The sequence below is a fragment of the Crassostrea angulata genome, chromosome 7 (assembly GCF_025612915.1).
Source record: "Crassostrea angulata isolate pt1a10 chromosome 7, ASM2561291v2, whole genome shotgun sequence".
Classification (NCBI taxonomy): Eukaryota; Metazoa; Mollusca; class Bivalvia; order Ostreida; family Ostreidae; genus Magallana; species Magallana angulata.
The window spans coordinates 40,136,214-40,157,435 of record NC_069117.1 but is presented as its reverse complement, the minus strand read 5'-3'; the positions used below and the strand labels follow the sequence as shown (position 1 = coordinate 40,157,435).

Genomic DNA, 21,222 nt, shown 5'->3' with positions numbered 1-21,222 from the left:
AGGTCATTGACCTACTTTTTTGAAAGTGAAAAAAAGCACTACGATGTAAGGTTTACAACACGCAATAGTTGGTTTTTCATTATCATCAGTGGAATTTTTTTTCATTCTGAGTAAACGTCATCCTTAAAAGTTAATTACATGAAGTGTCTTGCATCCGTTGACCGCTATCCAAAATCCAATCATCATTGAGAGTTTTTTTCTTCCTGGTCATTCCGTTAACACCAAGAATTCAAACTACGTCAGTTGTCCTTTCCGGTTAATGACTTTTAACATTATTCACTATACACTTATCTCGTATCGAGTGAACAACAAGCTAATGACTAATTTACGTTAAGCAGAAAAAAATCATAAAATTATATTTCATATATATACGACTATCTGGTCACATTTAAGAAGATAAATAAAGAAAACCATGAGAAATTACGACAATTTTTAGTCTCAATTATTGGGACGGTTTTTGACCATGACAAATATAATTGCCAAATGACACATTTACAATCCCTTGTTTTTAATCCCTATAAGTTTGAACTCAGTATCGTTTAACGTTTAGGAGGAGATCCCAGGACAAGCCGACCCCCTGGAAATTGCTGTAGCGTTATCTTCTCAAGAACGGAAATGACGTCATCAAATATATATATATATATATATTTGGGAGACTGAAAAAATATGCTCGGTGAAAATGAACTGATAAAATGCATCAAATTGTAAAAAAATTACACTTTAACAACATTCTCCAATGAATTTCTCTAACCCACACACTCCTACATGTACAAATTACATAGACATTATTCCCAGAGTAAACTCAAGATAGAATTTTACTTCTGTGGAATAATTAGAATTTGCAGGGTCCGATTATTGTCGATTTCATATATTAACATCCTCACCAATCAAAAAAACATATTTTTAATAAATAACATCCCTATAAACGTACCTTAAAAAATTACGTTCTACACCAGCCAAAGGAATTGGCCACTGGCACTCAAAATAGTGCATACATGGACTTGTATAGTCTACATTTAAACAACAAAATTTAAGAATGTTTTCTTTGGTGAATCATGCGGTAGCGACATTATAGAAAAACAAAACCTGCATTATCGGGTTATGTAATTTTATTTCTGAAATAATCTGCATGAATCATCAACGAAAGCATATTTATATTTACATCTGTATTTTGATATATAAATAAATCGAAATCAATATGATAACTCTTTCATAGTGATAGTGCAAAATGATAACATTTGGAACTTATCTATGGTAATCTTTCAATTTGCCTGTTTTCAGAAAAAAGTCTTAATTATATTCTAAATACATGTATTCTGCTCACAACTTACACATATCTGTTATCAGTCTTTTAACAGATCAAAGATGACCTCACACTGCATACTAGAATACACGTTTTTTGCTTTAAATTTCAATTTAGTCTCACCGAAAATCAGTGTCTCCTCAATCATCGTTTCAACGGTCTGCTTTTCTGCATTTAATGGGACCTGTAGATGCCAAAGCAGCCTGCACTCTGGATCATCTACAAACTTTGGATCCTTTTTATCTGAAACAAACACCCCGCAATCTAAAAGATTTTCATTGTTATGCAGGGCTTGAAATATCTGGGACTTCATATACCCTGGCATGACCTTTTCCCCTTTGGTAACAATCTTGAAGAAGACATCTAGGCACCGTATTGATTTTCCAATTTCGACCTTTTTCTCTTTTAGATGATACCCTTCTCTAAATTTGTACCATGTTTGTATTCCATATGTGTACATGTCTCTTTTTTTTATTTACAGTTTTTCATTTTATAATACATAAAACACATTCATACACACATACATTCAAGTCATGATCTCATAAATCTAGAAAGCCATATGTGTATTTTACTGATCTACGCGAGATAGCATCTGGCACTTGGCCAAAAAGACGGCACCCTTCAAAACAGCCAATCCAGCTTCTTCGGCAATAATGATAGAAACATCCCCAAAATGTTTCTTGATTGCATCCTGGACCAGTAAACATTCAGAAAAACCGCCAACCAAAACAAAGATTCGAATATCTCTTGCCTCAGATTCCCGGATTATTTCATCAATATATTTCACTATTTCATCAATAGTTTTCTTAAAGAAACCCCTGAAAAAGTCATTATTCCATACAAGCTTTCCAGTAATAAAATCTACATTATTTCTATGGGTATCATTTTTCTGAATTACTTCTTTAAAACTCTTGACTCCGTGAGACTTGGTGCATAATTTCACAAGTGCGTGTGGTATTGGCATTCGAGTGTTTCCACTCTTGTCTGGTTTGATTGTTCGTTTCTTTGTTTCAAAACTCCTTGTGATTTCATTATAATCTTCCATGTTTTCCTTTTTAAATTCCTCCAAAACATTTTCCCCAACCAATTCTTTTAAAAAATTCATGAACCGGTCATCTACAGCTTTTCCTCCCAATGGCTCCCTACTTGCTGGAAGAACTTCCTCCAAAGTGTTATCCTCACACTTCTGATGCACTGTTATATTAGCAGTAACACCTAAGTGACGAATGTGGAAAATGGACTTTCAATATAAAACAAATCTTTTGAAGAACAACATGAGCATTTGATATAATATATTTTTTTAAAAATTATTTCAAAATTAGGACAAATTAAAACTAACATGTAAGAAAAGCAGGTGTGAAACTTAAATGATTAAAAGCTTGTGAAAGAACAAATTTATAATATGCCAGAAAGGCATTTAATGATAAAAAATAAAACAAGATGCCCGTGAACTACACTACCCACATGAACAACAGATCCTTGAGTAAGCATAACCTGTCTAATTTTTCTATGTAAATCGGTAGGGATATAATTATAAAGAGTTTAGGACTTGCACTATAATTTAAATTTATATCCAGATGCTTTCATAGTTATAACAAATTCGCTTTTGTAATTGAAAAAAAGTAGATTATTTCTTATACTTAAGCTCTGGTCAGCGAAGAAAGAAAATAGAAAACCAATCTCAAAATAAATTATATTTATGCAAGAAAACATCTTACCCCCTAGATCTATCAGGATGTACTTTGTGCCTGGTTTCACAACACCTAATGTTGGCGATAATGTGTCTTCTTTGGCAACGTATTGGCAGTACATAGATGCTGCTTCTGGTTCTAGGGCTATTGTCAAGTTATCCTTTTTAATCCCCGCCTTTAAAAAATGCATATACTAGTAGATGTATAACAGTGGGTAAACGTTTAAGAAGCTAAATACAACATTCATTTACAAACAACTAAATATACATCTAATTGAAGCTAAATACAACATTCATTCACAAACAACTAAATATACATCTAATTGGTATATATTTCGGTATTTCTTAGAAAATTTATTGAAATTCATATAGAAGCCAGTTTAACCAACCCATGCACTGGTTATGAATAACAGCATACATATTTCATTAATTTTCAAACAATAGGCCAATAGACCTTAACGTCATCTAAGTATCATAAAATCCTAACACAAACGTGTCGAGGAGTCTCATTTAAGCATTTAATTTTCATTCTGGAGTAGAAAAATTATAAAGGACTGCGAACGATTACATTGTCTAGCCGCCTAACTAAAAGTCATTTTTTGAAATTGTCTAATTAAAGTTTTTTTTAATAATTATGTAAACATTTATGTATATTTTTATTAAACATAAATGATTTTATCAAACAAATAGATATAACTTTGTATTTTGGGTTAAAATAGCTCATTTCATAATAGAAAATAACGGAAAACGGAAAAGTTTTTAAAAGCATCTCCCCCCTCCCCCCTCCCCCCGTGAAACGAAAATTCCTTTTGAGGGGTTTTAATTATTGTTATTTAGCACATATCTTTACCAAAGGGTTTGTTGTTTCACGGGGGGAACATATGTCTACAGACCGGAACACGTTCCAAAAAAAAAAAAAAGGATTTTGCTTTGTAAATTTTCGAAAATAATTTAACATATATGAATTAAAATGAAATTTACTTTAATATATATCGTAAATATGTTATTAATAAGTTTTTATGCACATATTGGCCGCTAAATAATTTTTTCCTCACTCATAGAGACCGATTTCAATGAAATTTTTTAAGACCTCGCGTTAGCAAAGCTTTTGTTTAAAAATAAATAATTTGATTACAAATTTTATTTTGATATAAATTGATTAGGATTTAATTATACTTTTTAGTAGAAAACTTATTTTTTTAATATCTGACAGAAATTCCGAAATATTTGGATGTAAAATGTAGGCGGGAAACGGGCGTTAGCGTTTGCAGTTCTTTGTAATGACGACCACCTTCCTGCCTAAAATCTTTCAAAAAGGACTATGAAACCTATAATTTTAGCGAAAAACTTAAAAGATCATAATAGAGTGCATGACTTGGTATTGAAAAGGTGCATGACTGATGAAAATAATTTTCCAATATTTGTTAAATTTCAGGATAGACTTTATGGTTATATGTTTCAAAGATAAACTAAAACAAGCTGGCTAATATACATGTTTGATCTAAAACAACCTCCAATCCCCCCTCTCCAGGGGCAGACAGAAACTCTCCAAATGGGTAATTAGGTCGGGCACCATTGTAAAACAAATAGGGTAATGTCCTCAACTAGACTTGAACTGAAGACCCTTCAGTTTAAAACCAACGCTCTATCCACTGAGATAAAGGGTTCATCCATTAGCGAGTGCTAGCAGGAGCATGTCAGTTTAAAAAAACAGAAAAAACACTGTAAATATTGAAATCGACTTGTTGCAAATAATAGTTTTGTAATTTAATATCAAAACAAGAAATCATCTTGACGCAAGCGTCAAATGGGCTGCAAAAAATATAATTGTTGTATGAGTCATTGGTTGTTCACATTACAACACACCACAAAATAGAAAATAAAATTTGGTTGTACTAATTTTTATGGTAAATTTTAATATAATTTCAGCAACTTGTTTTGAAGTTTAACTTTTTACTATTATCACAAAGAATCGAGTTCGTTACTGTAATCATTTCTAACGGTAATTGTTTGATCATTGCCATAGTATGAAGTAATGGAAAACACATTGATTTGTACAATTCAAAGTTCAACTCATCATTTTTCTCTTGGAGATTATGTATTTCAAACCAATTTGGTTTTTTTGTTGCATCGTATTGAATGAAAACTTAATGCATTAGTTTATATGAATTTAAGAGACCACATGATAAAATAGAAATTGATTAGTTTAAATTTTCCAGTCAATTCAAATTTTCATTTCTGTCATATTTTTGCGTAAATAATTGAAATTGATGTCATTTTATGATATTTTCTACCACATTTTACATGGAAATATAATAAATACACACACAAAGTCATTTTATTTGACACGGCACACAGAAATTCAAATATATCATTTATAAAAATTTAATGACATTCAGGTCTTTAGTATTTTAGGTCTTTAGTATGTACCGCATACCGATCCCGATGCATTGTTTTGAAAAGAATGTAAAAACTCCGAAGTTTTCCGAATAGATTATAGTCTCGATAAAAACGCGCCAAACACGACAATCTATTAAGTATGACCTACTAGTATTTTTCAATTACGAGTAAAACAAAAAATATGTGATATTTTTTAAAAGGTACATCACATATTTCTAAATGCAAATTTACTTTTAATTCATAAAAAATATGCATAGTATTAATTCTATTAAAAAGAACTATCCCGCAGAAACGCAGTACCAATATTTAAATGTGTATCAAATAACGGACCGCCTTCCGGCGGCCCGTAATAAGCATCATTGAGAGCAATAACTCAATTGACAGACATCCATTGTAGTTAAATTTCAACACATGCATATTAAAAAATTGGCTGTCCCTTTTTTTCATTTGTTTAATTTTTTTTACCTTCAGGGCAGCCTCTCTCATAACCATTTTGGCATTGTCTCCCCATATAGCAGGAACTGTCAACACATATTCAATGTCACCATTCTGAGTGCCTAATAATTCTTTCTCTATATGTTTATACAGACAATCCTTCAGACACTTGATAAAATGTTGAAAGACCAAACGTGCTTCCAGCGCTTCGCCTGAGATATCGTAACACAGAATATGCTGTTTTACATCCTGTAAACCATTATTCAACATTAATTAATGCACAAATACATTAGCCATTGGTCTAAAAGTTAGGAATTCAAATTAAATTATATTCCGGGGGTTTACAATTCTCAAACTTACATTTCAAAATGCATTTTGCGGCAAAATATTTACATTAAATGTATCTTTAACGAACGAGAGAGAGAGAGAGAGAGAGAGAGAGAGAGAGAGAGAGAGAGAGAGAGAGAGGTGAACATACGACATCTCGGTGAAGAATCATTTTAAATCTTTGAAAAAAATAGTATTCCTTGTGACTTTTTTCTGATGTCAATTCTGAGTATTTGTCCTCAGCCTCGTATCCAAAAAAAGATTCAGAAAAGTCCTTCTTCAATAGGAGACAGGTAGGAGCCTTAGAAGAGATCATCGTTCCACCAGTCCATTGATTAGTAAACACTCGTCCCCCATTCATTTTTTGAGGAGAAGGCATAACCGGAAAACGTTGTTCCAAAGTCAATTGCAGCAACCACAAGCCTCGAACATTTGCTATCTTTCTCCATATTAGAGATTTTGATTGATCTACTTTCGTTTTGTTTCTTCAGAAATAACACAGCAGGAAAGACAACATTGCATTACCATGCTATCAATGGCCATATCTAAAAAAAATATATAAAACTTATAAATTTTGATATTATAAATATATGTTCAATTATTATTTTATATCTTAGTTACATAATATAATATAATATACCAACTTGCCTTAAGCACGCTAACAGACATTTTAACCAGTAAATTTAGTTGCGGCAAACAGTTATGTGACGCAGGCCTATCTACTTAGTATTTCACTGCCGGCCACTTAGCTGTACCTCTTGAGAATCAACAAGATTGATTTTGTCTGGCCTCTGAGCTAAAACTTCCGCAATCTATGCAAATTTTACTTAAAGCCTGTGTCATTTTAAACTTTTTGTGAAAAATAGTAAAATTTTATGAAAAGTAAAAAATACCTATCGTTATATCCTACCGAAAGTCCAAGGTCCTATTCATAAACTGGCTTTATAAAATTGTTGTCTTTTAAGTTTTGACCAACGTATAGACAGGTACACATGTATATATCACAACAGAGCAGTGATGCAGTACAGGTAAATTGTGAGAAAGTGAATTTTGCTTTGATCGATTATTATAGACATTGTATACCTGGCTGAATTATTATTTTTTAAATTAGCAATTATATTTTCATATTTTCTCTATAAGTGTGAAATAATTTACTATCAACCTTATTTGTTAGCTTCCACTGGATGTGAGTAAATGGGAGCAAATTCGCTATTTTCAGTTTGCATTGAGACATTGCTATTTATCAAGTCAATGTAAAAGAAATCAAAAGAATTTCATGAAGTGTACATAACAATCCTTACGAAGACCCCAGGGATAGCTAAAATTACACAAACGTCATTATGTGTAGATTGGGGGGGGGGGGGTAAATCAATTTTTAAGGTTATTTATTTAAATCGCTAAAACTCCACATTGTTTTAATAAAATACTTATTTACTAACGAATAAGGAAACACACACTTTACATATGACTTTACCTCTAAATTGATCCTTAACAAAATAATGATGACGACCCCCCCCCCCCCCCGAACTTCTTTTCTTCAGTAAATAAAAAAACTTTAATTTGATAAAGGTTAATTCTATAGTACAAGGATTTATAATCAGTCCATGCAGCTAGGGATCACATGTGTCATTACCATTAGAAATGCAATAATTGCTGCATTCTGCATTGTATTCGTATTGAACTTGCATACCCAAATATATGTATGTATGAGGGGGATAATTGGATAGTGATTTAAAGCTATAGAAAAGGAAAATACCGGTAATATAGAAAATAATAATAAATAAAAATGTATTACATATGTAACCGAGCAGAAAGGAGGCTGATGGTGTTTTCAGTCAATTTATTAGATATAAAAATAGAGCATTGACCTATTAACAAAGAAATAATACATTAGACATAAAATAGAGTTTTACATGTACATTTAATATGTTTAGTTTTTGAAATCTTTGACAATAAGCTACCGTTACTCCAGTATTTATTCATAATATAAAAACATGTTTTGTAACAATTTAACATTTGAACTTACAAACAAGTTTTAGAAATTACTATGACAAGTTTAACTGCAAAAATACGATAAAGTATAAACTTTGCAATTAAAATAAAATGCCCTAATCACTAACATCGTAGTAAAGAAATATATAAATAAATATAATATTAACATACCACAAGATGCAACAGATACACGCTGGATTGACCAATGATGTTGAATATGAAATACTGCCTAATTTTACTTAGTTTAAACGTTTACTTATACCAAATATAGAATTAAATTCATTGGATAATGAAAATAAGAAGACCAATGAAATTAGAGAACCAATGAAAAACGAAAGAATTTACTCAGCCAACTCAATCAAGTTGCGCAATGTAAATGGCGGTTATTTAAAATTTAAGACTGTATTTAACAAAAACGGATAATAAAATAGATAAAACGAATAAATACATATAGAAATATGTTTGATACTATCACACACATATCAGATTATTTAAAACACGATATATGTAGTGACGGGAGGGAAAACCATCGAATATAGTTTTCTCACAGTGCCAATATATACCGGTAAGGTGAAAACGTTTAAGAAGCTGTATGGCCGAAAGGGCAAGTGTTTTCTTTAAAAAGCTAAAATATTTGTACTAGACCATCAAGCCATCAGTTATTTCGAGACCAGATTCCCAGATTGAGGGGAAAATGGTAGAAATAAATTTGTATTACATGTACAATAATAAATACATGTATAACACTTTTCATTTTAATATATATTTCCTATTAACTATGCATTTCATAAATATACATGTACCTCTGTTTAAAGATCGCGTGGTTTTCGTAATAGTTTCTTAACTCATTTTCTCAATTGATGCCCATTTAACTCAACCTGTGCAAGCATGGGTAAGGTCTAGTATTGTTAAAACAAAACAAACAAACCGGATCAAAAAAGGAGTTACAATAACTTCCACAACCCTTACTGCTGTCGCTGAGCAATTCTCTGTTTGCATTCATTCTTACCTTAACACCCCACCCAACTTACTTAATAGTTTTTTAATTTTTGAAATTTAAGTATCTTACAATTTATTTAATCAAATGAAGGATCACATCCTCTTTAAAGGAGAGATAGTTTAGAATTATTAAAAATTTGTTAATATTTTTACAAATTCTTCTTCTCAAGAACTATTACACCAGAAAAGCTGTATTTCGTATGGAAGTATCCTCACCTAGTGTAGTTTCAAGTTTGTTCAAATCAGTAGGATGGGGCCACAATGAGGAGATGGGTTTTTACATAGGAATATATAGAAGAAATCTTTAAATACCTTCTTCAAAACTATCTGGTCAGAAAAGTTTAAACTTGTGTGGAGGCATCCCCATGTAGTGTAATTTCAAGTTTGTTCAAATCATGGTCCACAGGGGTTGGAAAGGGCAACAACTTGGGGGGGGGGGGAGGGGGAGGTTACATGGGAAGATATTGAGAAAATCTTTGAAAATCTTTTTCACAAAAACTATAAGGCCAAACAAATCTTAAATTTGAGTGGAAGCATCCTTAGATAGTGTAGATTCAAGTTTGCATAAATCATTGTTCCCGGGGGTCGGGTTGGGCTACGATGGGGGATGAATTTTTACATGGTAATATGTAAAATAAATCTTTAAAAAATCTTTTACGCAAAAACTCTTGGGCCTGAAAAGCTCAAATTTGAGTGGAAACATCCTCAAAGGGGGGGGGGGGGAGAAAATCTTCAAACTCTTTATCTAAAAAATTATTAGTGTAGAGAAGCTCAATTTTTAGTGGAAGCATCCTTAGAGTAAATTGAAGTTTGTTCAAAATTATGATCCCTGGGGTATGATGGGGCCATATTTGGGATGGGGGCAATTTTTACATTGCAAGATATAGCGAACAATCTTTAAAAATCTTTTGGGAAAGTATTCAGTTCAAAAAGCGGTAACTTGTGTGAAAACACAGGTTGTGCAGAATATATAAATATCTTCTTACAGATACAACAACAAAAGGGTTCAGTATTTACCATAAAAATATATGGATAAAACTCGGTAGATTTTTAAAAACTTTTGTGCAATATCTACTCTACTTAGTTTTCAAGATATTTTGATTTTGATACTGTAATGCTGATTTGATTAGAGTTAAGGATATTGGTCCTCAGGTGAGCAATGTGGACCCTGGACCTCTTGTCTTCATATTTTTTAATTTTTATTTTTCGGGAGAATCTATATCATCCCCTTGAAATTAGTATAAAACTACACTGTTTCATAAATTACTAGTATCATCTAGTATACATGTATATCTTTTTGCATTGCTATGATAGATACTAATAGAAATATTTAACTTGCATGCTCAAGCTAGTAAATATTAATTTACACGTATTTGATGGAGTTCAGAGATAATTTGTATTTTCTATTTTATCATTTTTCAGATGCTATACAGAAATGATAATTTATTTGTTTATAATGGATGTTAGTGCTGTTTCCTTTGACTTTCATACTAAACAGCAACAAATTAGAGCTGTCCTTTAAAATTTAACTCTTTTAACCCTGCTTTGTGTTGTTATTTTCTCAGGAAATGTTAACCAAACTATAATAATAGCTATAATATAGCTAAATATATTATGTCCATGTGTAAAACGTGCCCATTTACGTGTTCAGTGTAAAATGTGCCAATATATAAGTTTTTTTTTAGAACTCTATTTCTTACACGTCAATATTTCCACCAATTCACTTCCGATCAGTTGAAATGCTTTCCTTTTTTGATTTCTTCCTATACTTCGTTTTTGACTAATCTAACAAGAAATTCGCGAGACACTTTATATATAATTACTTTTTTGAATATAAATAACACAAAACTTTGTAAAAATTTCCTGATTTATTAAGCACACTCTTCCTTTAAAGTAGAAGGGTATTTTTAAAAGTGATTGCACTTGACAGGTGCACAGTGTCAAAATATCCAAGCAAAGTGCAGTGAGGCGTGTCTAATTCTGTCCAACCAGTACTGTCGGTAATATTTGAAAGTTATTCGGAAAGTCTGAATCTTTATACGAGCTTCTAATGGGGTTCTAGAGGGTGAAAAAGGTGTGAGACCCAACTGACAGGCGTAATTTTTCTATTGTATTATGGTGGCTCACTACACCGTGAAATATTTTCTCAAATCAGCAGAAAAGTATTTGATTATGATAGATTTCATTATGAATAAGAAGTGTTTTAGTCTAATAGGCAAAGAAATGTGCAATTTTGGATAAAAATTACATTTTCAAAAATTTAATTCAGTTAAAGGGGCATGGTCACGATTTTGGTCAAAAATTATTTTTCCGATTTCAATATTTATAATGCTTCAGAGAGGCATTTTTAATAGGCAACCAAAATTTCATTGTCATTTGTTGAGATATAAGCGAGTTACAGAGCTTGAAATTCTTCGCTATATAAACAAAGCGTTTGTTTACATTTTGAACGTTGAAGTAAAATTTTAAGTTTTAAACCTAAAACGAATGTTTTAAGCATTTAGAACTGTTGATTTATGCTTAAAGGGACTTGGACACGATTTGACTTAAAATGTTCAAATTTTATTTTTCCAATTTCAATGATACTGATAAATATAGATGTTTTTAATGCTATGTTAAAATTTGAAAGTCAAATATCAAGTTATAAGCAAGATACAGAGTTCATGGTTCTTTGTTTTGTAAACAAAGCTCGAATATTGTCATTTTTACATATGTGTTGTATTGGTGTAAGTTTCAATCAAATGTATCTTTCTTTTGTTGATAATAATATTTATTCAGATATTGAGTTAGTTTAAATTGTTTTTTAAATGTCATTTTGTCTAAGAAATGGTAATTAATTACATTTTTTGTAAACAACTATAAGACTCGAGCTTTGTTCACATAACAACCAATTCTTACCTCTGTATCTCGCTTGTAACTTGACTTTAACATTCAGTATTTTGGTCAATCATTTAAAATGCTCGAGTAAATCATTTTATACATAAAAAATAAAAATATTTTTTTTTTTATCTCAAATCGTATCCAAGTCCCTTAAAAATAATCAAAAGATAGACAAATATGCTGGAAAAAGATTTTTTACTGGTACAGTGTATAATGAACATATGTAAACAAAAACAGGGCACGAGCCTTGTTTACATGACTAAGAATTGTGAGCCCTGTATCTTGCTTTTAACTCTACGAATGGCTCTCAAGTTTTATTTGATCATTAGAAATACATTTCTATTGCATTATAAATAATAAAAACATAAAAATAGAATTTGACCAAAATCGTGACCATGCCCCTTTAACATAAACAAAAGCTCCGGGCGGATTCGAACTCATGATCTGGGGATCAGAAAACCCAATATTTCAACCACTGAGCTACGACGATATACAACCTAACCGGACGATATAAATAGTTTAACAAAACATTTAAATCGCCATCTTGAGACGTAGTGTCTTAAAAAGTATAAGTCTAGGTGTAGTGAGGTACCTTAAGCAGAGTATCAATAGACGTTACCGTCCGGTTAAATTGAGCAAAATTTACAGTTAAACAGTTTGTTTTATTAAAAACAGACTGCCCTGATCCGGAAGATGAATTGAGACGAAATAGCAAGTAAAAAATATGTTCCCAAAGAAAAAAGTCTGTAAACTGAAAGGTTGGATATCCGAAGCCCTATTGTATATGGATATGCATGCAAAAAGTAATATATATTACAATCAAAATTCAAAAATATGTCTCATTCATAAATTGTATATGTTGTGTCGAAATTATGACAAAAATATCTATTTAATCAATTATTCTAGTGTAGTCAAGCAAAAATGACATCAACAACAAGAAGAATCTAGTTAGAAGACGTGACCCAGATCCATGGTCAACTTTAGCCAAAAGTTTTAAACAATTTAACCAATGATTAACTTTTGAGCGACTGAGTTTAACCATCGGTCAAAATGTAACCACTGGATAAGGGATTTAACCAGTGGTTAAAGTTAACCAGTGTTTTGAGCAACCCGGCCCAGTTTGTTTAAATACTTAACTGAAAAAAACCACACGGATTCAACGACTCTTTTTTTCCATTTTCACCAATTCTACACCAAATATGACAAAAGCCTGCCAACATTGCAATACAGAAATGAAAACATACAGTTACAGGCATCTCATTCCATATATCAACAATGGGCTTAATTTTTTTGGAGCTTTGTGTGCTTTGTTTAAAATTTTAAAAAATTGTGTTTTTTTTTCATTTTGAACTGGTATAAAAATGTCCTAAAATAATTTTTTCTGTTAATACATATAAATAAATGATTGTGCCTCTATATCCACAGATGGATGTAGGATATGCCTGTCCACTTCTCAAAAGAGAATACGTATATTATATAATGTACTTTGATTTCATTACGTCAAGTCATATTCATTCCGAAATCGTTCTTGATCATTGGCATACTGAAAACAAACTTATTTCGTGAACTATTATTCTAGATTGCGATGATTTAAAATTATTTTTACGATCTTTTTCATTGAAAAAACTCCATAAAAGACCTTTTTATTGTCGGGTTCACGGCAAGAAATATTGACGATGCGATATTTGTAAATTAAAAAATTGGTTTAAAGCTATACACGCTATAATTTGCGTCAATTTTGAATAAAGGGGAAAATGTATGTGATTGATTACTAATAAAAGTTACCTTCATGCTGTTAATTATAATGCTCAATTCGATCACGTAGCAAATATATCAAATATTAAACAATAAAAAATATTTATTTTCCTGCCAGGAAAGTAATCGTGAATATCAATCTATCACTTGATATCGACAGCTAAATTTAGTCTATCATACCACAACTGGTGAAGGGTCAACATATTCATAATTGTGATAGTTTCACAAAGGAAAGGATATTTTCAGTAAAGCATAAAGGACTAAGTGCGGTTTTATGCATTTTTTGCCCCTAGAATTAAAGTTTTATAAAGAACTTTAAAAATAAGGTGGAATATATATAAAATCATCTTGAAATTAAGGGTGTACAATGTTAACACCACAGTGACGTCATAATGTAGAAATGACGTCATAAAGATTGCCTTATTTTGATAAATTGATGTTTTGTAGCAAAATATGGGTGTTTTCTGATCGTTTTTTGACTGGGAAACATCGAGCGCAGGCTTACTCAGGTACCATTTTTTAGTATAAGGTATCTAAAGTAAGGTATATAAGGTATATAAAAATTATCTAAAGAAAAACATATGTTAAAATCGTACTTGAGCAGACCTGCGCTCTATACTTCCGAATGCAAAATATAAAGCAAACATAGGTAATCATAGATTACTAAGCTCACCAAGACGGAGCAACACCCTTATGAGACATCACCTTCATAAGACCACCTTTATCATTTTATATGAAAATCATACTTTATGATCTTGGATATTCATGGATTCTGTTTTGACAAAATATCGTATATCATCTGAAAATTTTTTTTTATGATAATCATATGTTCATATGTTAATCAATACAATGATATAAAATTAAATATTGCATCATGTCATATTTATAATATATATCATATAAAACAATTAAATACCGTAATAAACAATAATGAGATATGATATTGTAACATATGATATGAAATTGTATTGTGTTATACCTTATTGTATTTGATCACATAATACAATATCATAAAATATAATACAATATATTATTATATTACAATATCATATTACATAATACATCATAACATTGAAACATGATATTATATTGTATAAATAAGTATGATATTGTATTTTATGACACTGAAACATATTTGATACATAATATGTTATTATATCATAAGATACAATATAATTTGATTCCAACATTGTATCTTATCAAATGAAACAATATTATGTGATAAAGTAAAATATTATAAAATACATTATTATATTATACATATTGTATCATATGACACAATAATAAATATTACAATATCATATAATACAATTTCATGTGATATAATAATATATCATATAAACCAATATCATATCATACAATATCGTATGATACAATATTATATAATATTACAATACCATATAACACAATTTCATATGATATAATTCTATATTAAAAAAAACCAATATCATATTATACAATATTGTATGATACAATATAATCTTATGTAATTGTATCATGTGATAAAATTATAAATTAAAAATACAATATAATATTATACAATATTGTATCATAATATACAATACTATACATCACAATATCATATCATAAATTATCAAAAAAATTGATATCATATCATATAGTATCGTATAACTTTTTATAATATAACATATGATATCATATTGTATCATATCAAACAATATTGTTTCATATCATACAATACTATATCATAGGAATCATGTTATATCATTTATCAACAAACACATCTATCTATCGAGCAGGTTTGAGTGAGGTTGGAGATTTCTTTAGCATACTTGATAATGGAGATCAGGCTCTGCATCTGAAACAACCTCTGCGTTTAATTTATAATAAAGTTAAATTAACTATGCAAGCTATCATCTATAAAACATATGACCTGTTCCAAAAAACTAAACCTCATCAAGCATCCGAAACCTATGGCTCAGATTCAGCATTCAAGCCCATCAGTTGCATTGGTATCATAAGACGCATCGTCCATACAAGTTTGGTGAAGTTAGGACAAGTAGTAACTAAGATATAATCATCAGAGGGCACCTGCAACAAAAACTTTAACCTGCTCCAAAAACCTTAACCTCCTCCAGCATCCGAAACCTATAACTCAGATTCAGCACTCATGCCTGTTTTGTGCATCAGTATCATAAGACACACCATCCATGCAAGTTTGGTTAAGTAAGGACCAGCAGTAACTAAGATATTGCTATCAAAGGGCAACAAAAACTTTAACCTGGTCCAACAACCTTAACCTCCTCCAGCATCTGAAATTTAGGACCCAGATTCAGCATCCAAGTATTTCAAGTCCATAAGTAGGTCCAGATGCATCATCCATGCAAGTTTGGTGAAGATAGGACAAGTAATAGCTTAGATACAGGACTTGCAACAAAAACTTTAACCAGGTCCGGACGCCGACGCCACCGCCGACGCCGAGGGTATAGCATAAGCTCCCCTTGACTTCGTCTCGGTGAGCTAAAAATGACAATATTTTCATATTTTTGCATGTTTGCAGGAATTAGGTCATTTAGGTGACGTCATAGATAAACAGCGAATGAGCAATGGTGGCAAAAATCATGATTAAAGTGATAGGCGTCTACTAAACAATGATTTATTGCCTGACGTCATGACGTCAGGCATATCTAAGGTTTAAAAGTTACAATCTCCGAAACAGTGCAGACAATGGGATCAAGCAATATCATAATATTTCACAAAAAAGATTATTTACCGATGATTGTTTAAGGTGTCAGCATTTACATTAATAATTGATGGAAATCTTACGTTATATGGGATGTAATAACAACAGCGAGCAAGAGTTTTCAAGTAAAAGGGATGTTCACCACACAGTGCACTTGTGTAATCCTGATTTAAAAATAGAACAGCATTCCATATTTGAACGGTGAAAAAGGGGGAGGGGGTCATCGCATATTGCCTATTACGATACAATGTAAGTAATAAATGGTGTTGAATTATCTTTATAACAAAAGAGTTATCAGTTTGGATAAAAACAAATATATATTTATACAGCTGGAATGTTTACTGGAGGAACTAAATCGCCAAAGCGGGTTGTGACCCGATTTTCGTTCAGTTGGGCGATTTCATTAATCTTGAAAAGGGGTCATAACTCGCGTGTCTTACTTAAATTACATTACTACATTTAACAACTACTAATCAAGTGTGTTTGTGAATTCGATAGAGTTCTTCCAAAACATCCGATCCAAAAGATTATTTACATGTATGTATCTGTTACAAAACAAATGTCAAAAAAAATTCATCTGACCCCCTACCCATGGATCTGTTGTGTGAATGGTAAAGCAGGACTTCGCGCCATAATGTTTCATTCATAGTTTTTACTCGTGGCGCCGATTAGTGGACGAGTTCGTTGGGATCATGCGAATGAATGTTAACAACTGTCAATGTTCTTCTATTAAAAAAAGTTTAAAAATTTTTTTTGGATATTTTATGCAAAATGTGAGCGCCAGAGTCGATCAAAATCACTTAATCGGGAAAACGAACATTGACTTACGCGGCTTACCTCCCTTGCTTATGACGTCAGTAAGCGAATACCACAGAGCACACCGTGCTCTGTAAACATCACAGGCACGTAGCATCGGGGGTTTGGATGACGGGAGGACTGCTTCCCCCTCTCCACTTTTTTTGCAGCAGACACTTTTCTTAAATTTATATAATAAATTGAAATATCATGGAGTTTCCCCTCCACTTTTGTACGTAGGAGCATGTAATATATGAAACTGCAAATAAGGAATTGAAGTTACAGTTAGGGTTTTTTTTTCATGAATTTGAGAATTCACCCTTTTTTAATTGCTTGTCAAGATGATTTTGATGAAGCTGCCCCACACACATTCAAAAACAAAACGTATTTGTATACCCTTTCATATTTTATATGGTTGGAAATTTTAAAAAAATGCCTTTTAGTTGATTTTGCATCTTAATATAACAAATACAATTTTTTTTTTAAAAATGACTATTTAATCTCCAGCTTTCAAGCTTACATGCACTTATATGATATGTATACATTCCTAAAAAAATGAATGAATAAAATAATCGAAAATTAAGAAATTCATTACTGATAAGAAAGCCTAATTGATACATGCATGCTTCCAGTGAATAATTTTGTTTAGTCAGGCAAGCTTTTTGGAAAGCTATTACTTGTGAAGATTTGGGTTTTATTCGATTCTATTTAAAAATTGGTTAAAATTGGGGGCAGATATTTGACCATACCGCACATAGTCCTTTGTCCGATATACGAGTACAAACAAAAGAAAAAAATACAAGCCTGTGAGTAGATAAAAAAATGACGTAGACCTGTGTTTTTCCCCTATGTGCTATTTATAGATCCTATAAGTGTTAATGCAGAAGTAAGGGTATCGTGAATGACAAACGTATTTTACTCTTTATATACATGTATGTATTTCAAATTAACAATTGTTAAGCATATTAAAATTCAAGTTGGATATTTAATTAGGCAAACAATAACGACCACCTAGTTCTCTGCGGACATGCGCAATGAGGTCGGTTTCGCTCTTCCTTCATCAATATTCATGAAAAGGTATATTTTCCTGGCAGGAAGATAAACAATTAAAAATCTATATCCTTGTAACGAGATGGAATTCACCATTGTAATTTACAGATTAAGGATAACTTTTATAAGTAGACAAACACATGCGTTTTCACTGTCATTCAAAATTGACGTAAATTATAGCGTGTGTAGCTTTAAAAAAATGATTTCAATATCATTTTATCATGTTTACAATTAAGGCAGTGCAAAACAGATAAACTTAATTTTCCCCATAATTCTGATCTATTTATATTTTTTTCTTTGGAATGAAATATTTTTATACTTTAAATTTGAAAAAAAATCCGATCTCACAATTTTTGCCCACATTGCCCAAAACCTACCATTATAATCTCCTTTCAGTGGAGTTTAAAATGAAATTTCTATAATCCATCATTTCAAAGATAAATATGTAAATCCAAGCACCGCAAAGTAAAAAAAAACTTTCGGCACGCGGGGCTTGAACCTCGGTCGCCCAAGTGCATGACTCTAACGACTTAGCTACACGGACTCTCGCTGAAGGACTTTGATGCTTAATATCTCAAAAATGCGTTAATCGATTTTTATAACAAATTACATATTCTTAATCAGTTAATTGGTCACTATCAACCCTACAGAAAAATATTTTAAACAAAAAGCCTGGAAAAATTCATTTCTTAAAAATTGCTTCCGGTGACGATCAGAAATGATATCCTTTGACCGAGGTACACCGGAAAAACGGGAGATTTATCATCTCTTTATATTTCAGGCCTTTATCTTCATTCATTTTTGAGAAACGGAGCAGACAAATTGACTTCAACAAATCGTAAAACAGCGATGACTTCCGACCAGAAGTAAATTTTGATTTTCTTTTAAAATTGTTTCCGTGTATTGCAATACATAAATTCTATTAATTACTTTTTTAATTTACACTGAATACACTTTTTTAACATGAATGAAACGGGGGTTTTCAGTGAATTTATTTATGCAATACACACAAATACATATAAGATTACCAATTTTAATCAATTTTTTTTTCGGAAACAAATAATTAGGAACATGCACTGTAGCAACCTCTAATGATACAACGTCCACTAATGATATAATGTTGCATTAGTGGTCAGGATGTTGACCACTAATGATATAATTTTATCATTAACGAACAACCTAACCGTCCGCTAATGATATAATTTTAGATTTATATCATTAGCGGTCAAAAACCGTAACCTCTAATGATATGGGAAAAAAAATGAGAAATAAGGACTACCTTGACCACTAATGATACACATTTGCACACATTTTTAATTGCATTAGTGGATGGATTTGCAACCTTTAATGATATAATATGATATAATTTAATATAAAATTATATATATATATTTGATTTGATTTTCATACGATACTGCATAAGAATTGGTTATTTTTTTATTTTTTTTTTTTGGTGGGGGGGGGGGCGTTATTTGATCATATACATGTATTTTGTCCTTTAAAATACACCATTCTGACATTACCCTGATATTTTGCCTTTTTACTTGAACTGAAATAGTCGCATACAGACAAAATACATACCATTTATGACTTCGTCTGTTTACTTGAAGATCCAAATTGATTATCATTAATCAAAAAGGAGTTGTGCTAAATATTTTTAGTTGAAGAAAGTTTGAAGAAAAGCAATTTTACGATATTAAAACATTATTGATAAACTTTTAGCGGGATTTTATTAACATGAAAAAGGTCCAATTCATAAGACTTAATCTGCCTGGTGCAGGCAGATAGCTAACCTTGCACAACGCAAACAAAAGTCACACGGGTTTCATATTTTATTTTGTGTGGAAACGTTGCCGTCATGAATAATATTGGTAAAAAACTACGACAAATAGAAATAAAAAATTACTAAATAGGAAAATATAGAATTTAACTTTATACCTTTAACTGTAAATTACTTTAAAGACCATAATGGTGTGCCATACTTTTAAGAATGTTTTATCTGTAAAATAAAGTTCCATCTGTAACTATACTTAAAAAATACAATTTAATACTAACAAATTTGAGCAATTACTTCAATAAAAAAGACTTACTTAGTGGTTCGAGGCACGCATCTAACAAGATTGAAGACGATTGACAAAGTGAGACCGGACTGGTCAGTAAGGCTGACAGGAAGTGAGTGATTGACCAGATATAGTTAACTTGTACCAAAAATGATTACCGGGTATATTAAACTCAAAGTGGTTTGCTTGTAAAAAAAATATTTCTAAAGAATTTTAAAATTAAACCATAGACAACACAAGACTATTTGCTATTATGGTCTGTAGCACAATTGAATCACTAATTTATTGTTAAGTTGAATATGTGGGTTTGTTAATTATACCTTAGAACAACAAAGAATATGAAATAATGTTGGTTGAATTAAAACTACTTCAACAATGGTGATTATGTCGGTGTAACAAAAAATGTTAACCCGGGTTGAAAATTGACCTGGGTTTGATAAAATTATATCATTAGTGGTCAACATTCTGTCCACTAATGCAACATAATATCGTTAGTGGACAGTGTATCATTATATAAATAGTGCCTGTTTGGGAGGGTAACAGTTGAAATTGACACCCCGAGAGAACCATTGTCAACCGACGCTTCGCGTCGGTTGACAATGGTTTTCGAGGGGTGTCAATTTCAACTGTTATCCTCCCAAATAGGCACTATTTATTTTATTATACTGAATGTCTTAATTTTAAAGAAATTTTTCTGCTTTTGTATAGAAATGACGTGAATTCTACGGCGAACTGTACGCGCATAATTTACGCGCATGTAACAATTCGTTGTGTTACCCGTTGCCAAGTGTGTTGCTAACGCTGAGGGTAATAGAACAAATTATCAACTGCG

The 21,222-nt window shown here is 31.4% G+C and overlaps 1 pseudogene; it reads right to left on the bottom strand.

The window, feature by feature from the left end:
• Positions 1 to 1,720: 1,720 nt before the first annotated feature.
• LOC128156762 (heat shock 70 kDa protein 12A-like) lies at positions 1,721 to 6,723 on the bottom strand (annotated as a pseudogene).
• Positions 6,724 to 21,222: the final 14,499 nt, after the last annotated feature.